At 36.0% G+C, this 20,113-nt stretch overlaps 1 long non-coding RNA gene across 3 annotated transcripts in view; it reads left to right on the forward strand.

Moving 5' to 3' along the window:
- The window catches only part of LOC108588634 (uncharacterized), a 123,447-nt gene extending 103,654 nt beyond the window's left edge, over positions 1-19,793 (forward strand). For all 3 annotated transcript variants that reach the window (XR_013528259.1, XR_013528260.1, XR_001907561.4), the window contains 2 exons: positions 11,718-11,763; positions 19,321-19,793. This is a non-coding gene — a long non-coding RNA (uncharacterized LOC108588634). The remainder of the gene's footprint in view (positions 1-11,717; positions 11,764-19,320) is intronic.
- Positions 19,794-20,113: the final 320 nt, after the last annotated feature.

Below are 20,113 nucleotides of genomic sequence, written 5' to 3' on the forward strand. Positions count from 1 at the left end.
AATGGTCTTTTCCTGGTTTATGAACTTACATTTTGCCACTTGATTATATTCTCTTTTGCAGGAGTTAAAGGTTTTGATCAGAAGGGAAAGGTAGAGCTTATGATTTTAGGTCCCAGGCCAACTTAATTGATTTTAATGCTGCGTGTCTCTAACTTTCTTATTTATTAAATCCACCCAGAGTGTTCTTCGGAAAATCAAAGTCCAACTTTGCATTGAGGTAATGGAGCGTCTTGAAACTGTTTTATCATGGTGGGAAGAACTTGGAAGGAAAAGTGTTTGCTTTTATTCAGAAGTCAGGATTCAACCTTTTTTCACTGAGAGTTCCTACAGGATGCTTTGAAACTTACCCATGCTGTATGTAAACTAGATATATTTATTCATTATTTCCAGTGAGGATAACTGGGAAAAGTTAAATGGCATTCCACCTCATACTGCCTCATCTCAAATCTTGGATGTAGCTGCTAACATTAGCTATGGATTATGAGTATTCTGAGTATTGGAATCAAGAACTTTTAGGCCAGGAAAGGTAGACTGTTTGAGTGTGTGTGATCTTAATTTTACTATCTTTATATTGACTCACTTGTTTTGTTTCCAGTTTAGAAGTCCCTTGTATACTGATTGTCATCTGTCTTGCTTACGTTCATTTACAGAAAAGAGAAAATGATCTTAAAATTATTTTGTACAATGAAAAACAATACCTTTGACAACCAGATGTTTGATGAATACATTTTGATATTACAGCCAAGAGGTAAGGGCCATGTCTCTTGAAACGAGTTCATTTTGGGACTAGCTATATGTCAGCATTTCATGCATCAATTCTTACCAGGATGAAGTACAAAAGAATAGAAGACATACCAAAGATTGCAGCTTTTCTCCAAGATTAAAATCTTTCAGATAATTTTTTTAATGAGAAAAAACATTAGGAAGCAAATTCAGCATATAAAATGACACATGGTTATTGCAACATGTGATCTGCATTAGTTCATGGTGTCAAAACCCTTTTTGCTTTTATGTGAACTTGCACGTGTGTGAAGGGGCTGGAGGTTGTGATTAATTTTCAGGATGAAAAACATAAGTATACAAGTTTAATATAAGGCAATATTTTTTCTGCCCTTCAATAATGATAGGCTTTGCTTTTGATAACTTGAATTATTAATACTATTTAGTATTTACAAAGCATATTTTAAAAACTCCCCAGGGGCATCCGAATCATCTCTTTGGTTAGAGTAGTCAGGCAGGACGCTTATGCTATATTGCAGCAGGATTTCCATGTCACAGGTGTGGGAAATGAGGTCCACAGACAGTGAGAGGACAGTGTCACTATGGGAGCCAAAAGGGTAACCGTCGAGGACCCCCCTGCTCCCAGTAAAAGTCCTAGGCATAGTTGGGAGAACTAGCAGTTGGAAATGAGGACATCAACTTGTCCTGCTGTTATTTTCCTTGGAGTCCTTTTAAGGATTTAAACTCAACTTAGGGAACCATGAACATCTGGCTCTTATTTCCAAGTAATTGAGACAGCCTTACTTGGTGCTCACCTGAGTGGAGGTTAACAATTACTAATTCAACTACTCATATTTTTGTTTTTCCCTGTATTTTTCAAGTGAATCAATATGAAGGATCTATTAAATAGAAACATTCTGACCACATCTGCATGTTACCAATAAACCCCTTTTTCAAGTTAACTAAGCAAATTCACACAGCTTTTATCAGTATCCTAGGTTGCATTTTGGATATATTCATAAAGGTGTTTTCCCTATAGGTTGGTTTTCACTATGTTAGTGTATTAAGAAGCTGAACATTTCAACTTTTCCATAATGACAGGTGATGCATCTGATTGTTTGCCGATGGTGATTTGGAATATTGATGTTTTAGAAAAATAACTACATCAAACAGGCATTCTGCACAGCTCAAAAACTATACAAAGAGCATTGGTATAAATAAAGTGTCGACTGGGTGCTGCAGTTTTGTGCAGAATCATTTTTGAATTTTCCTTTTTGAATTATTAAATAGACCATGTCAGAACAACTCTGATTATTATCCAATCCATATGCTTCAACATCAACCTTTTATGTAATATCAAGCAACTGCAGTGTTCAATTGGACCAATCATAAAATGCGCCCTCGTTCTGAAAATGATTCAAGCACTTCAACACACTGCAGCATCTTATGCAGATATGCAGACACCTGCTGCATTGCTTACAGGGGAGGCCACAGCACTATCTGCCTTTAGGAATGTGTACAGGGTGTGAAAATACATTTAATTCCTTATCATGAAATTTAAGCATACACCCTCTTTTTGCAATGGTAAGCCTGTTTAGGTATGTGAGATACAGCATCATTATCCAGCTACACCTCTAAACAGCAGAATTATGTACCTGACCTATATTGTAAATAAAATGTGGCACTGCATATTTCTAAAAACTGTTTTATAAAAACCAAAGTGCTGTCTTCTGTTCTTTAACAACTACCATGTGCGCTGGTAATGGAGATTCTGATATGCAGGCATGTAGCCACGTATAATTTATAAAATGTGATAAAATGATAATCTCTCACCTACACTAATACACAGTTTATCTAGATAAATAACTCTTGGAATAAATACTGCAGATGCCTTTAGGGTTTTAGGCATTTAATTAAAATGGAACAGAAATATTAGCTGTCAGCTTTGGGATTTTTGCATCCTCTCTTGAAAAGAATATTTTTTAGTCTGAGAACACATTTGTGACATTCACTAGAAATAAATATGAGCTGATATTTTTCTAGACCTTATGAAAAGAAGGCTAAAAATGTATAGTATAGAAATCTCAAGATGTTCTGAAGATTCAGGAAATTGTTCCCTGTTCTCCAGAGCAGCTCCTTCCAAGAGACTGGGATTGAGAGCAGAATTCAGGGCTCCTCTTTGATAATTGCCAGTGATGGGAGATAGCACCCTTTCCCCAGGACTTTTGCCATTGCCCTGGTGTGTTACCATCACTCACAAAGACTGCTGAAGCAGAGGGCTTTCTTCTTGTTTCCTGCATGTGATTTTGACATTGGACACAGGGAGGCAGGGCAAAGCAATGGCATAGATCAAGCATGGGGAGAACCACCCAAGGCCTGGAGTATACTGCCTTCCAGAATGCTGAGATTGCACGAGGCTCTCTAGCTACCCACTTAACCCTAAAAATACATCTGCAGTGGGAGAAATATAGTCAGCCATGATGCCTTTTAATTTTTTCATTGTCTACTTAAAACTAACTTGGTTTTTTTTTGAGCCAATATTTCTAGAAACACTTGTTATATTTATGTTATAAACTGCCTCTTTAAAAACTCAGATTATACACTGTGTCTTTATATCTCTTGTATTTCTTTTGTTTATTTTTTTTCTCTATTTTATAGGATTTGGAATACAAAAAAAAACACACACAAAAAAACAAAAAACAAAACCTCCCAAACCTCGTATTGCAAGCAGTGATACCCTATTGCTGAACAAACTAATCTGGATATTTGTCCATAATCTTGATAGTACATGACATACTGACAAAGCATAAAATTATTACTTTAAATGAATGTGGTATGCTTCTTTTCTCTTACATAACAAACTCAGTGGTCATATAACATGATTTGAAGCCTCTACTGCATGTGTGTAGATTTTTAGCACTCTTGAGAAAGATAAGAAATGGTGTAAAAACTTGGGGAAAAAATAATGAGTAAGAAGTTATATTTAAAAAATCACTTTTACTTTTGTTTGGGAAATCATTTTTCTCTGTGATTTCACTTTTGGATCTGGAAAATGGGCTATTTCCTAGTAGGAAAATGATTGTGATGGGACCTACTTGGTATTGTCTGTGAAATAATTTCCTAGGTTTGGAACAAAGATGCTACTCAAATGTGATGGTGGCTCTTATTTCTCATCATACCTGGAGACTCATACACCAGTTATAATCAAAATCAAAATAACCTTTATAATTTCAAGTGGTAAAGAATTAGGTGGTCTATTGTTAATAATCCAGGTTAATAAGCATCTTGTTTGTTTGCTTTTTCCTTCAGCTGTCAATATTGACAAACACTAGCCTGAAAAGGTGTATTTCAACATTTCAAAATCATTGTCATGGAGAACAGAAAGGGGAGGGGAGAATCTATTCTATATATTTTCCTCTTGGGCAATGGAAATAAGCTCTCATGATTCCATAGTCTTTTAGCCTTCCTCCCCTCCCCCTTTCGTTTGATCACATTATTCACACAAAGAACCAATGAGCCGTTGTGCCATTACCTTAAAATCCTATATTAATGAGATGGCTACAGTTTTTAATCATTTGAGTTAAGCCTTGAATGTTCTGTTTGCTAATATCATGCATCCATTTAATATGAGAACAAGTATTTTATATATTTTTTGGCAAATAGTGAATAAAATATAAATTTTTCTCTGTAAAATTGTCAAACATTCTGAAGAAAGCATCTTATTCTTAAGGAGTTGATTTTATCTATAAAAACATGGGCTAAAAAACGTGTCCGAGAGAGGCACGTAGGGAGATAAGGACCTTGGCATTGTTTTATCTTGCAAAATTTGTGGGTAGAAATAAAGCATGTACAAATACTGTGGTAAGCTCACCCTCATCATTAACAAAAATTGAAAGCACATAAGATGGCACGTAAGTGGTACCTAAATACTCAGCATCTTCTGGAGATCTAATTATGTAAATAGAAGAAGGATTTTTTTTTGTTTTTGCTTAATCTTTCATTATGGTAAATTTGCTTTCATTTATTAAAATGGCTTAAAAACCACTTTAAATGAAGTTTACATAGCAACGTAATTTAACTTTTATTTTTCTTTTTAGCTAGTAACTATTTTCTAACTTAAGCCATGACATCCAGGCCACCTGGATTCCACAGATGTCAATATCACATGAATTAGAAAAATATCTCATTTTTAAAATTTCTGTGAAAAAGGGCAGTAGCATATCAACCTTTTGAAAATTGCCATGCAAATTACCTGTGAACTATTATTTTTTCTTGTTTCATGAAAAATCTAGTATTTGTTGGGATGCCATTCAAGTAAGTTGAAATTATTGAATGCTGAATGCTTCAGACTTAACAATTGCATAGCATAAATTAGTTGTAAAATATTAATTTTTTAGAGCAGGATGGGAGTTGTTTTAAAAATGCAGCTTGGTCCTGTTTCCTCAATACTAAATCATACTCACAAGTGACTTTCATGAACAAACTTTTGTAAAATTAGAAGGAATTTACATAAAGGGAGATTTATTGTATTGGTATCACTGAAGATACACTTTAAAAGCAAACTTAAGGGCACAGAGAATTTCCCTTGACTTGTGTTTCGCACATACCAGGAGGTATTTAATCTTTGATCTAAGATTGTTTTCAGTATTCATGGAGGAGCCTCTGCACTGGCATTTTTAAGAATTCTGGGTCCATCTAAAGCTGAATATCCATATTTGGGTGAAATGGCAATGCAATTTCACTTTGCAGATAAAGAAAGTAAGTTTTAATCCACCCTAGATCACAGGGAACATAGAACCAGTAGGCTGTTTAGGAACATTAGGTTCTCAGTCCAGCTCTTCACTTTAAACATTTGGCTAATCTTCCCAGTTTATTCTAAGCTGGAACATATATGGCTCCCCCCTCTCCTGACTGTTGACTTGCCATTTTATCCACATACAGATGCCCTCTTACTTGAAACCCTTCAATAGACTTCATCTTATCATAATGCTGATTTCTCCACAATCCGTCAACCAAGTATTTGCTCCTCTTAAGCAGCCAGGGCTGCCCAAACCACAGAATTTTGCCAAATCCATCTGATGTATTCTTCAACAGAAGCAATGGAAGCAAATGTATCTTTCCCAAAGTAGTTATTAGACACCTTATTTTAGTTACTGATTTTTTTTTTTTTTAGCAACAGAATCTAAGCAGCCTGATTGGAATTTCAAATGATCGTCACACTGAATTTGAAAGTCTGTTTTACACAGAATGTAACATTTTTCTTACATTTTAACCAAGGAGAAGGTCTTTTTTGTCTTTTCTCTAGCCAAATGCATGTTCAATATTATTAATTCAAACAGAAAGAAGAACATCCCCAAATTCTAACTATTTAATAAGATTTTTTAGGCTTTTATAAGGTTATCTATCAAATGCTTCCTTTCTCAATAATAAAGACACAAAAATTCCCCACTTTCTGATTTATTTTTTTCTTAAAGAATATGACATCTATGTCAGCACTGGCCAAAGCACATAAAAGCCAGTTTGTTTAAAAAAACAAGGCATTGCACCCATTTCATTCATTTACCTCTCTCTTTATTTACTTGTTTTTAAGAAAGAAAACGAGTTTGAGTTATTGCTTGATTCCTGTTGCCTGTTTGCTTACCCTAAATTTTCCTTTCTTCACACACGAAGAAGCAAACACTGTCCCTGTCAAATGATAAATGAGTCAGAATTGATGACGTGCGTGTTTGTCAACATAAGCAAGATCAAATGATTGCTCAGCAGGAAGAAGCCACGGGAAATCCAATGATTTTTTACTAATTAGCAAAATAATAATAATGTCTCCCTAATGATTATCTTTGTATTAGGTTGTGGCCTTTTATCAGACAGATATTCTGCTAGTGCAAACTTGTGTTCTGAAAATAGGCTAGTGATTTCACTTGAAATCTTGAAGGTGGACCATTTCTGAGAAATCTTCTAAAGATTCCTGTTCTCTGTCACTTGAGTAATTGAGGCTGAGAACTCAGCCATATTGTTTTGTTTTCCATTTTAACATAGCCAATGTGTGTGTTTAAGCCACGCTTTATAAGAAAAAGCAATTCATTAATTTCTAGATCATTTAAAGTTCAAGTTCATCCTGTCCTTTCAGGGAATTTTATAAGAGGTATTCACGAGGGGTAACTTGATAGAAAATAACAATACAAACCAGAATTTTTTTCCGCATGCTACCGAAGTTACATTGTTAATTACCGTATGCTGCCAGATTTTTATTAATCTTTTATAAGTCTTTAAGAGGTAGGCCTAAATTCTCAGTCCTGGAAAATGTTGCTGCTGCTAGCATTTTCTGTGAGGTTCAGTAGTCAACATTTATGGGAAACACAGGGAAGACGGGAGCATCTCTCAGGTCACAGGGTTTGTGCTGAGCTCTGTGAATTCTCTGGCCTGGGATATATTCACAGGATTCCTGGCTCAGGACAAAGCTACACATTTCTCACTTTTCTGTTTGCCAGATTTACACCTTAAAAATAGAGATCAAGGACGAACGAGCTTGGAACCAAGGGAACACTATATGGGGAACTGAGCTTGTCATGTGGCTCTGGCTTGGGCATTGTTGATTTGGGCATTAAAACTGCTTGAATTGCCTTAAATCTCACCAAGAGAGCTGGTAAAATGTGCAAATGATCAGAGGCAAAAAAGAAGTATCACATTAAAACAAAAAGCAGACGCGATCTCATTATTTGAAGTTATTATTTCTTCAGACTAGCCAACTATTTATATTTTTGTTTTGCTCTTTAATATAATATAAATTGACATTGTGATTCTTTAGCTGATGTATAGATTGCAATACCAACCACAAAAACAAATGTTTTCTTTCTTTATATCCAAATCACCAAGAAGCTCTGTTGCTGGGTGAGTATTGCTTGTGCTTACAGCACTAGACACGAGGACTCCTTATTATATTTTTTCGCCTTTGTTTTTTGGCACCTTAAGCCATTCCAGGAAGTTCCCACAGCACCCGTTTCTCAACCAAGGTCACTCTGCAGCCCCTTCCCCAGGAACAGTGATTTCTATGATAGTAACTGGAGAAGAGCCACAGTAGCATCTTTCCTTTGTCTAACCCAGGAAAGACGACTAATAGGGAGACCCAGGGACTGAGGAGATGACAGGGAAATAGGGACATGGTAATGAGGGGAGGAGAAGGGGGAGGGGGCAGGAAAAAGACAAGAGCAGTGCTGATGATATGCTGGGGCGGGGTCGGAGGGTGAGAGGACAGAGATTACTTTAATGAGCCACAAGGCTGCCACCACCAAACAGATGCTCAGATTTCTCTGAAGTCTCCATCAACCCCAATGAATTTTTCCATGGCTCTCTAGTTCTGCACCGTCCAAAACAGTAGCACTGGCCACATTCATCTAATCCAAATTGATACATGCGTTAAGGGTAGAATACACACTGGATTTCAAGGATGTAGTGTTAAAATGTATTTTTTAAACAGAAATTATCTCAACAATTTTAATATCAATTATATGTTGAAACAATACTATCTTGCTTATATGGTCTTAAAATAGTTCGTTAAAATTACTTTTATACTTTGACAAAATGCTCCTAGAAAATTAAAAGTTACATAAATGGGTGGCCATAATAACCACATTTTCTAGTTTCTGTATCTGATGCTGTAGCATCTTGAAGGCTCAGGGACCTTGAGGGCCCTGCCCCTCCCAGAACTAGCCAATTCCTATAGTAAAGGACTCACTTCCAAGACGTTTTTCACGTGCATAGCAATCAATCCACTATAGCCACAGCCATCTCTTTATTGGGCTCTTAAACTCTGGACCTCTATCCCTCTGTCCTAATCACCCCAGGGCCAGGTACTAGAAAGCTAGTGACAGTCCCTGTGCCCCAGAACCTGCTATAATTATTCAGACTAGTCAGTCCCAAGCCTCTTAGTCTACCTCACTGCAGAGTAAGTAAGTAACTTTCCTGCAGAAACCACAGTGAAGGTTCTTGCTCACACTTTCCCTTTGCTCCCTCTGCCTCCGACTAGCCCCCTCTTACCCATGTAGCCTCTCCTTGTGGGATCTGTGAGTATAATAAGCTATCTCTTCAATGACAATTGTCTTCTGATCTGTTGGCTTTACTGTGCTTGAATAATAATAATAAAAAAAACCCTACATTTAAAAACACTTGCATTCTGTATCTGTGGGACAATGTTGCTTTAGAGACCTATTTCTCCAAATGTGATCCACTGACTGCCTGTAGTGGAATCATCTAAAGAATTAAATATCAGTTGGGCGTGGTGGCTCACGTCTATAATCCCACAACTTTGGGAGACTGAGGCAGGTGGATCACGGCGTCAGGAGATCAAGACTGTCATGGCTAACACAGTGAAATCTTGTCTTACTAAATCCAAACACTGTAATAACAATAAGAGCAAAAAGCATTTTAAAAAAGGATTTACTCTGCCTTGAGAAGCCCCTTTCTTATCTCTTTATTATTATCAAAAGAAAAATTTTTAACACTAGAATTTATTGAGTGTTCACTATGGACCAGGCATCATTAAGTGTTTTTATACATTATTTTATTTAATCTTCATGGCAATCAGTAAGAAATATGCAAGAAAAGTAACTTGCTCATAGTCACACAGCTTGCTAGTATTGGGGCATGCATTTATTTTTGAATGATACATGATTTATGCATTTACTTTACACCATTAGACACAATACAAATTCAGGCAGATAATAAGATATCTATGTACAAGAAAGAATGATAATAAACAGATACGCATATGTGCACCAGCAGGCCAAGAGGATGGCCCGAATCTTACAGCTCCTTCTGTTTTGTGTGTCCACCTTCTTCACCAGTGGTGGCCTAGTCTGACTTCTCTTGTTATTACCTCAGGCTTTTCCTCATATTTCTACCACTCATGGACATGTCTCTACATGGTATTTTACTTAGTTTTGCCTGCTCTTGGATTTAAGACAAAGGAGCTCACACCACATGCATTTCTCTGGTTTGCTTCTTTGGCTCTAAGCTTATCGATGAGATCCATCTGCGTTGATGGGTGAAGATGCAGGTCACTCATTTTTACTGCTGCACTGAATTCCATTTTATGAATGCTTTTTTGGCTGTTTTTCTGTTTGATCTTTGGGTTCTTTTAGGTTTTCTACTATAAGAATAATGCTCTTAGAAACAACATGTTGTTTTCTTCTGTCCCTGAACATTTTTAAATGATAAATGTTCCTTCTTATTTTAAAACATTACTTGGTTAATATTTAACTACAGTTTTCAATAAATATTAGACACATGAAAAAGTTGCAAAAATTATGCAGTGTGTCCTTGCATACTTCTCACCTTGCTTCTCCTTATGTTACATGTTATAAAATCATAAGACAATGAATGAAGGCTAGGAAGTGAACATTTGTTCATAGCATTCACTAATCTGCAGACCTCTTTGATTTTCACATCTTCCTTCCTTCCTTCCTTCCTTCCTTCCTTCCTTCCTTCCTTCCTTCCTTCCTTCCTTCCTTCTTTCCTTCCTTCCTTCCTTCTTTCCTTCCTTCCTTCCCTCCCTCTTTTCTCTCTTTTTCTTTCTTTCTTTTCTTTCTCTCTCTCTTTCTTTTCTTTTTTATTTCTTTTCTTTCTTCTCTTTTCTTTTCACCAATATACTCTTTTTCTGTTCCAGAATCTTATCTAGGGGTCCAAATTGCCTTTAGTTTCATTTTTGGAGGTAAACTTTGACTTAGAAAATTACAACAGTAGTGTTTCAGGGAGACTGATTTTTAAGACAGCATGTAAAATAGATTTCAGGACAGAGAGCCAAAAGTAGGGCTATCAAGTGACTCTTGCTATATTACAATTGCTTAAGGCAAAGAGGGAAAGAGCTATGGTGGTAAGATGCCAACAGTGAATATATGCCTCTATATAGTACAGACTGTATTGCAATCATGTGCTCATCTGTCTCCCATAGAAACCAACAAGTTCCTTGAAGGCAGGGCCCACTTCAGTTAATTTATCTTGGCATCTCCTTCAGGTACTCGGAAGAGTTACTGACTACAGAAGTTTTTTAGTGAAGATTTGTCAAATAAATTAACATGAGTGAAAAAGGCATGTTAAATGGGAAGCTGAGACCCACAGAAAAAAATAAGCCAAGGCAAAGAGAAAAGAGGGAGAACAAAAATAGAAAAAAAGAGAGGAACCTCACCAGCTGGTGGGTTGGAGGAGGCAAACCCAGAAGAAAGCACATTCATAGGAGACACAGACACAAAGCAAAAAGTAAACGATTTAGAGGCTTAAACAGCTAAGGCAACGGCAGTTCCCTCACTGCATTGCTCACTTAGATCCTGAACGTTACCACCAATCACGTCCCTTGAAAACCTTTCAGAATTTATTTATGGCTGTTCATAGCTCTCAGATCTTTCTTTATCATTTACTCTCTCATCCCATGCCTCTCTCACAGATGACTGCAAAGAATAGTGTCTCCCCGCAGCACAGTGACTGAAAATCATATGGTGCCTGTGCTTCATTGGCTACTTATCGAACTCCACTCTCCACTCACTTCCTGCCTCAGGGCCTTTGCACTTGCTGCTCTCCATTTCTGAGATTCTCAGCTCCCAGATTTTCATAGCGTTGACTTCTTCTCATCCTTGAACTTTTAGCCCCATTCACTCTACCTGTTAGCTTATTAGGTTGTTTTATTGTCTTCAAAGTGCTCAGAGCTCTGTAGGTTTATCTGGCTTGTTTTTTTACTTATTTCCTTTTTATTTGCATTTTCAACCACCAAAACATTTAGCTGCATGAGATAAGGAATCCTGTCTGTCTAATTTACCACTAAAACTATAGCACCTAGAAGGGCATGAAAGGACACAGGGAGGGATGAAAAAATTGCTTTGCACACTGTATTCAATATAGTCATGGGCCAGACGGAGGTGGAGGCCATGACCATCAATTACAATGTCATTGCTCTAAATGATTAAAAGAACTCTCAGCACTAATTTTTCTATTTTCCTTTGCTTTCCAAGCTGGGCACCTGTTCTTTAAGGATAGAAGAGCAACCCCTGAACTAAGGTAAAATTTCAAAGAATTTATTATCTATTTCAATTTAACCACATTTTTTGAATGCCTGCTAAATGCTAACTACTGTAGCAGAAATGGCATATAAGGCTGGGTGTGGTGGCTCACTCCTGTAATCCCAGCACTTTGGGAGGCAGAGGAGGGTGGATTGTTTGGGCTCAGGTATTTGAGACAAGCCTAGGAAACATGGTGAAACCCTGCCTCAAAAAAAATACAAAAACTTTAGCCGGGCATCGTGGTGTATGCCTACAACCCCAGCTACTTAGGAGGCTGAGAAAGGAGGATCACCTGAGCCTGAGTTGAGGCTGTGGTGAGCCATGATTGCACCACTGCCCTTCACCCTGGGGGATGGAGTGAGACCCTGTCTCAAAAAAAAAAAAAAAAAGGCAATTAACAAATTTCTGTTTTCGTTTTTTTAGGGTGTTTCTGTCAAATAGAAATGTTTGATAAGCAAATAACTGGTTACACAGCAATTTACTAAAAGCCGTAATAGAGAGATGCTCCGAGGATTGTGGAAGATTAAATGATGGAGGAGAATTACTTACGGCAATTTACTACTACCTTCAAATATACAAATTAGCATTTTTAAATAATGCTCTGAAGGTTGATGGCAGATGTTTCTAGGGAGATTCAAGAAAGCGTGGGAATACTGGATTAAAGTTAACCGGTTGTGTCTCTAATGCAGGATTTATCAGTGCCTTTAAAACTTGCTAATGTGTGCTTTGATGTGGGGGGTTTTGGTAAGGATTATTTTTTTTTTATAAAGAGAATCTTATAGAACTAGTTTCCCCTGAGTAAACACTAAGAAATGATAATAAAAATTACAGAACAAAAACAAACTGGGATGAAATTTCTTCATAAAACATGTAGCTTAGGGCTTATTAAATGACTTTTTGATGTTCAGAGGTGAGAGTTTTCCTGAAAAAGTCAGGAATGGAATTCAGAGAGCTCTTTATTATTTTCCCATCTCTATTACCTCCTCTTTCTTTACCCTCCTACAGCGTCTTCAAGGTCCCTCTAAAATCTGACTCACATGGGAAAGAGTTCAAGGTCTAATTGGTAGAAGACTCCTGACACCTCTAATTTTTAAAAAAATCTACATTAAGGAATGATAAACAACTGAAAATGAAGTTTATCGTAGTAGCAACTAGCTCCTAGTCTCTAATACTATTCTCTGCAGAAAGGAATTAGGACTCCTCAACAAAATGCTGATTCTGTGGCTGAGGCAGGGTAGACACAAGGTGGGCTGGAACACCTTGTTGTTCCAGAAAGTATGAAAATACTAAAAGAGAAAGAGAGAGAGAGAGAGAGAGAGAGAGAGAGAGAGAGAGAGAGAGAGAGAATGAGACATATTACACAGACACAGAAACAGTTTGAAGTGGTTCCCACTGGCCATATCTAAGCAATCTGAGCACCAAGACAATTAGAGTAATAAACTATTGAAAAAATAAGAATTTGTGAGTCCTTGCCAAAAATAGAGATAAATAAATAAGTGGGAAAAGGGAGATCTCTTACCTACAGTAGAAGCCCAAGTGCCTGCTGTTAAACATGGAGGAAGTACTGCAGTTAGAAAATCGATATTTTGCAGCCTCATACTAAGGATTGGATTCAAAAAGAATTATCAGTCCAGAGAGAAATGTTGATAAAGAGCAAGATATTTACATGTCAGTAAAGTGTGTCCCTACAGATTTCTTACAGTTGTAAAAGAAAAAGTAGTACTGACCAGATAGTAACTCTGTGGTAGGTATATATCGAATATAATAGTTATATATAATTATAGACTTTGCACATAGTTTTTATAATATAACCATATAAATTACGTAGTTCTTTATAATTCTATACAATGTAGCTTTTACCTAAGAGTAATCATATAATGGTGAAATAGTACAAAGCTTGACTGTGTGATACAAACTAACATCACCAATGAAGGGTATGTGCCTTCATGGGCCTCCAGGTATGAACACTTGAGGAGGACACAACGTCACTTGTATATCACTCCAGCCTGGAATCCATAAACTGAATTTATTCATGAGGAAACACCAGACAAACCCAAAATGAAGAATATCTCAATCGGTAAAAAGAGACTATTTTCTTCAAATTTGTCTATGTCATAACAGACAAAGAAAGGTGGTGAAAATCCACCTACCTATCTACCTACTTACCTACCGACTTACCTACTGACTTACCTACCGACTTACCTACCGACTTACCGACTCTATCTATCTATCAATCTATCTGTCAATCTATCAATCTATCTATCAATCAATCAATCTATCAATCTATCAATCAATCAATCTATCAATCTATCAATCTATCTATCAATCTATCACTCTATCTATCTATCTATCAATCTATCTATCAATCTATCTATCAATCTATCTATCTATCTATCTATCTGTCAATCTATCAATCTATCTATCTATCTATCAATCTATCTATCAATCTATCTATCAATCTATCTATCTATCTATCAATAAATCTATCAATCTATCTATCTATCTATCAATCTATCTATCTATCAATCAATCAATCAATCTATCTATCAATCTATCTATCTATCTATATATCTATCAATCTATCTATCTATCAATCAATCAATCAATCAATCAATCTATCTGTCTATCTATCAATCAATCTATCTATCTATCAATCAATCTATCTATCAATCTATCTATCTATCAATCTATATCTATCTATCTATCAATCTATCAATCAATCTATCTATCTATCTATCAATCTATCTATCTATCTATCAATCTATCTATCTATCAATCTATCAATCAATCTATCTATCTATCAATCTATCAATCTATCTATCTATCTATCTATCTGTCTATCAATCTATCTATCAATCAATCTATCTATCTATCTATCAATCTATCTATCTATCTATCAATCTATCAATCTATCTATCAATCTATCAATCTATCAATCAATCTATCTATCTATCTATCTATCTGTCTGTCTGTCTGTCTGTCTGTCTGTCTGTCTATCTATCTTTCTATCTATCTATCTAATCTATCTGTCACACAGAAAATGAAGCATTTGGGTAAAATTTTAGTAATAGATGAATCATGTAAGAAGTATATATGCGGTTTTGCACTCCTCTTGTTTTCATTTTAAGTAATGCTATACCTGGCACATAGTATAGTTCGCAAATGTTACTGTTTCAATCAGTATTCAATGGACTAGTTGACTGAAGGACTTTGCAGTTGTACTAGTTCAAAGAAGTTTAGAGGAAATACAGCTTAAAGACATGAGGCTGAATTAATTGTGTTTCTGAAGTCCATTTCATTGTTATGATTTTGATTTTTTAACAGAACTTTGTTTCTGATTTGAAAACTAAATGATTATATTTTTAATGACCTTTGGTCTAGTGCCGTCTGTATTTATTTATTTTTAGAGGAAGGCAACACTATAGCTCAACTGAAGATTGTAATTGATTTCCAGAAAGGCCTTTAAATTAAAAGAAACTGAACATCACATGCTCTTTCCTACTAAACAAGACATGCTATACCTGATTTTCAAATATAGCTAATATTTCCTACACAAGAATTAAACCACACTTCCTTCTCTAACCGTGGCATCTTTCTAACTTCATATATTTAGCTTACACTGGTATATAAATTGAGTGGTAAAGCATTTGTTTTGCTCTTGTTCTTAATTCTTTCTTAGACCAATTGCATTAACAAACTCAATGTCATCTGCTGCTAAATGATGGAATGCACACCCTCTTCTCGGTCTGGTAAACTTCCTTCATTTCAACCCTGTTTGCCTGTTTGGCCCCTTAGCATTTTTAACAAAACTGACCCCTGAGCTTATCGACTTCAGTTTTTTCTACAGTGATTTCCCAATCCTGCAACTTTCTTTTGCTCCAACATTCTGTTTTAGAAATTTTTTGAAATGCTCTTCTGGGGATGGAATGGAAAGAAATCATGCTTTAGAGTCAAGAAGGGTTGTACATAACACAGCATCCTGTTTCTATCACATTCTTGCTGTGTGCGCAACAGGGCAAGCAGCATGGTTTAACATTGGGGTGAGGTCTCTTAAGGCGAACTGTGAGGATTAAAATCCTGTTTAGTGACCCTCTTTGCTGGGCAAGTAGTTTTACTTCTGTGTGAGTTTTCTTTTCTTTTAATGAGGATATTAGAGCTCACCCGCTGGAATTAAAGTGGAAGTTAAATGATACAATTATGTCAAATAATTAGAACAGTGCCTGGCACATTAGCCAGAACCTTTCCAAGTTTCAGGGTTATTTTTTTTTTAACCAAAAATTGAGCGTCAAGCCTATTTTACATTTTAAAGTAAGGATTAAATAAGATATTGCAAGTAAAGAATCCAGTCTTATGCCTGGCTCATTAATAGACATTCATTCATTTATTGAAATTGTGTTTATAGACCTCCTGTGCTAGATTTCCTGCATTTCAAGGGCTGGACATTCAGAGACGTTTCAGACATACTACAGTCTGTGCTCTTCTGATTTATAATAAAAGAATTAGTTACTGTTGTTATAACAGATAAGGACTGAGTAGGCCTAATCTACAAATCTTAGTCAAATCATGTTTGTTTTTCTTATCTTCCATCCTCACTTCTGAGGATATCTAATTTCCCTTTGATTCAGAGTTTAGAATCCCATTTTCTGTTCCACAAACAGTATTTGAATGCATCTAACTCAACGTTGAGCTAATAAGGATAACGAACATTCTGGGGCCATTTTGAAGTTTGCAGGGAGCTTTCATGTGTGGTTTCTCCCTTGGTGCACCCCTGATGCGGTGAGGGACAGCTGCAGGCCCATTATCATCATGAAAGCTCCCACCGAAACATGTCTGCGACATGTTCTTAGTAATTAGTGAAATAAAAGATTTTAAAGTAAAAATATTCCTGTCTCTTCAAAAAGCAAACAGATTCTAGAATAGGCAAGGACTAGAGCTGGAGGAGGAAAACTGGCATTTTTTTTCTTTGCATAATTTTTCTGACAAAACAAAAAGATTTTGACATCATTTTTATGACAAACTGTACCCATATCATTGGAATTTTTGCAAATTTAGCATCAATCATGTACATTTTTCCAGTCATTTTCATTGAAATTTCATTCTATTTATCTTGTTGGCAAAGTGAAAAGCAATTTTTGTTTGCTAACGCTGCCTTTTCCCTTGCTGCATAAAAAAGTGGTGATGGGGAAAGGAGGGGGGTTTTTCTTTTCTTCTGCAGGGAAGCCCCCAGTGTGATCATTTGTATATACAGTCTATCATTGCTATTTTAGCCTATTTCCGTTTTATTTATAGGTTTTACTCATTTATTATTTGCTTGGAAAGATTTTGCCTAGAACTCTTAATTGGTACATATAGCAATTAAAACTTTATTACTTAAATATTTTTGAGAACCAGAAAGAAAAGGTACGCAAATCAGCATAATCAATTTAGCCATAAAACCCCAAGCCTGACTTTTTATTTTATTTATGATACGCATTTTGTTCTAATGCTTTGTAAGTAGCATAGCTGTTCTCTCTAGTTCTACATAAATGAGATTCATGCCTAATGTGCCTCCAATTTTCAAAAACAATCCCTCAAATATAGTTTTAACTTGCCATTAAGACTGTGTCTACCCATCATAAAATGAATGTTTGGGAAGGAATTACTGGTGCATGCAGGGTGTTAGTTTTTTAATATGAGAATCAGTTCTGCCCTGAAAGTCTTTTCATCACAACTTTCCTGTAGAGAAGTGGCTTTTGCTGTTTTCAGGAGATGTTTCTAGACAAAAGTCACATCAAGTCTATTCCCCATTGATTTAACTTTAGCAGTCTTTGTTGTAGACAAAATTTTACAGATAGATAAAAAAAAGATTTTAAAAATAAATGTAATGGTTTAGAAATGTTTATTCAGTGTAGGCAGAGCATCTGTTGGTACCTTATATCCCTTGGGAAGATTTCTGAAAGACTATAATGAATAAAATGAAAAAAGTTGGAAATTTATAGCAACCCCTAAACTATTCAAAGAATGATGAAAATTACTCTGAAAAGTTATGATGAGTAAGTAGTCAGCAAACACACACACACACACACACACACACACACACACACGAAGAAATGAAAATGAATTCAGGACTGTGCTAGGTACTTTTACCTACATTATCTGCCTCATTTATTTCCCTCCTAGACCCACAGAATTCACTGAAAAAGGTGTTATTATTACCCATTTTTAAAACTGAGGAAGCAAATAAGAGATATTAAATTATTTAAACCCTGATAAATTAGATTGGTTATAAAATAAGCTCAGAGAAAGAAAGAGATGAGAGAAGGGAGAAATTGGTGGCTTTAATGAGGGCTGAAGATGTCAGAACAGAAAGATCTTACACAGCCTGGAAAGATGACTGCAATTTAAGAAACTGCTCACCTTCTCCTTTACAGTAACTCACTTCCCCTCCTTCATCTCTGGCAACTGAGATATATGTTTTTATAAACTTCCAAACTCTAAATTATAAGAATTGTCAAGGCTGTTTTCTACTTTCTAGGACTATGGATTTAAACTTGGAAGGGTTTCAATCAATTCTTTATCTCAGTAAAAGAAAAGTGTTTTTGTAACATAGGAGATGAAGGGATTTATCTGTACACTTACAGAAAATATCGAAAACAAACACTGAAATCCTATGAGAGACAGGAGTTCTCCTTAGCTCTGGGTTGGCTCACATGGTAAGTTCCATTTTGAGTGAGAGAAACACAAGAGTACACCAGGATGCATCCTGAATGCTTATCTACCTTATCCATTCCAACCTTGAGGCCTCTGTACAAGTTAGGGATGATTATGCTCATGTACAGATAAGAAAAATGAGGAAGAAAGAGGGTGAGTAACCTACCAATGATCAGGTAGAAAGGTAGAGAAGAAACTGATGCAAGCCCAGATTTGTTTTATGCAGTGTCTATGAATTTCCCATTAAGTTCTGTCAACTCGATTAACAGCCATTGACAATGACCTGGGCACTATACAGCAAAGCCAATAATCTGCACCTTATTGCTCTTTTCAAATGATGGTAGAAAAATAAGGAAATAACATCAATTAAGTTTTGCTGTCATATAGCCTCAATTCTTATGATAAATATTAAGGACCCCACAGAAATCAGTAGGAAGCACCTTTCTTTCCATGCCAAGATGTTGTGCTTGACTTGTCAGTGAGATAAGTACTTTGAATTTGAAGATTGAAGCCTGTATGTCAGGTTGCAGATTTTGGCAATGAGTGAGTTAAACACTGATATATGTTTATGACTGTAGGACAAGCAATTTTATTTCTTACTCAACATCCTTTCTCCCTTCTTTCTTTCCAATAGATCCCCACATTTGTTGAGAATGATAATGTACTTTGCCACCCTTGATCTGATATAGATCACAATTGGTCAAAGCCAATGGTGATAATAATTTTGTCTTCTCAGTCTCAGTTCTGCCAATGGAAGTTGAGAGGTCTACTAACATTGTTTCCAGAAAAGCTTTTCTGTTTCTGATTAAAACGCCCAGGTATGTCAGGCTACCACTTCTCACTTCTTTCCTTGCTTTAAATGCAGATGTAGTACCTGGAGCTATGCAGCTTTTCTGTGACCATGAGGTGATGGATGAAGATGCTGGAACTGACATCATGGAGCTGTTGAAGACACACCAATAACAGTCTACATTTTGACTTGTATTGTTTTGTGTGGAAAAAACTATTTTGTTCAAATATTGTAGTTGAATGCTTTGTTACTTGCAGTTAAATACATTCCTAACAAGTAAAGGAGGGATTATAACTATAATCTTACTATAACTGTCTATATAGCTACTAATTGAATATATTATATTTGAGAAATAATAATTGTGGTAATCTAACTTGTTAACCCAGTTTTCTCCAACAACAATCTAAATTGGTTTAAGATGGGTCACTAAATAACATACAATATGGTAAATAATGAAATAAGTAAATGTCAAATAGGTGAGCACGACAGAGAATTATTGAAAATGTACTGTATTTTATTTCAGAAATAAAATTTACTCTGAGTTTTCACTGTTCTTTCTCCCCCTTTTATCATGGCACCCCATACATATGAAAAATTAGTTCACACTAATTATCTGCAAATGGGACTCATCGTCACAGTGAAATTGTGTCTCTCCTTGATCCTAATCCAAATTTAACTGTAACCTAAATGATACCTGACAGAAGTATGCAGAGGTCACAGAGTCCCTACCTGGTGAGAGACATTAATCAAACAAATGTCATTTGTACAGTTCAGCAGTTTTATATCAGAAATTTAACTTAAAACCTTACAAAAAAGGAGGATTAAATGAAATACATACAATGCATTTAGAATAGAAAGGCAAAACTCT

Source organism: Callithrix jacchus, chromosome 16 (genome assembly GCF_049354715.1).
Source record: "Callithrix jacchus isolate 240 chromosome 16, calJac240_pri, whole genome shotgun sequence".
NCBI lineage: Eukaryota > Metazoa > Chordata > Mammalia > Primates > Cebidae > Callithrix > Callithrix jacchus.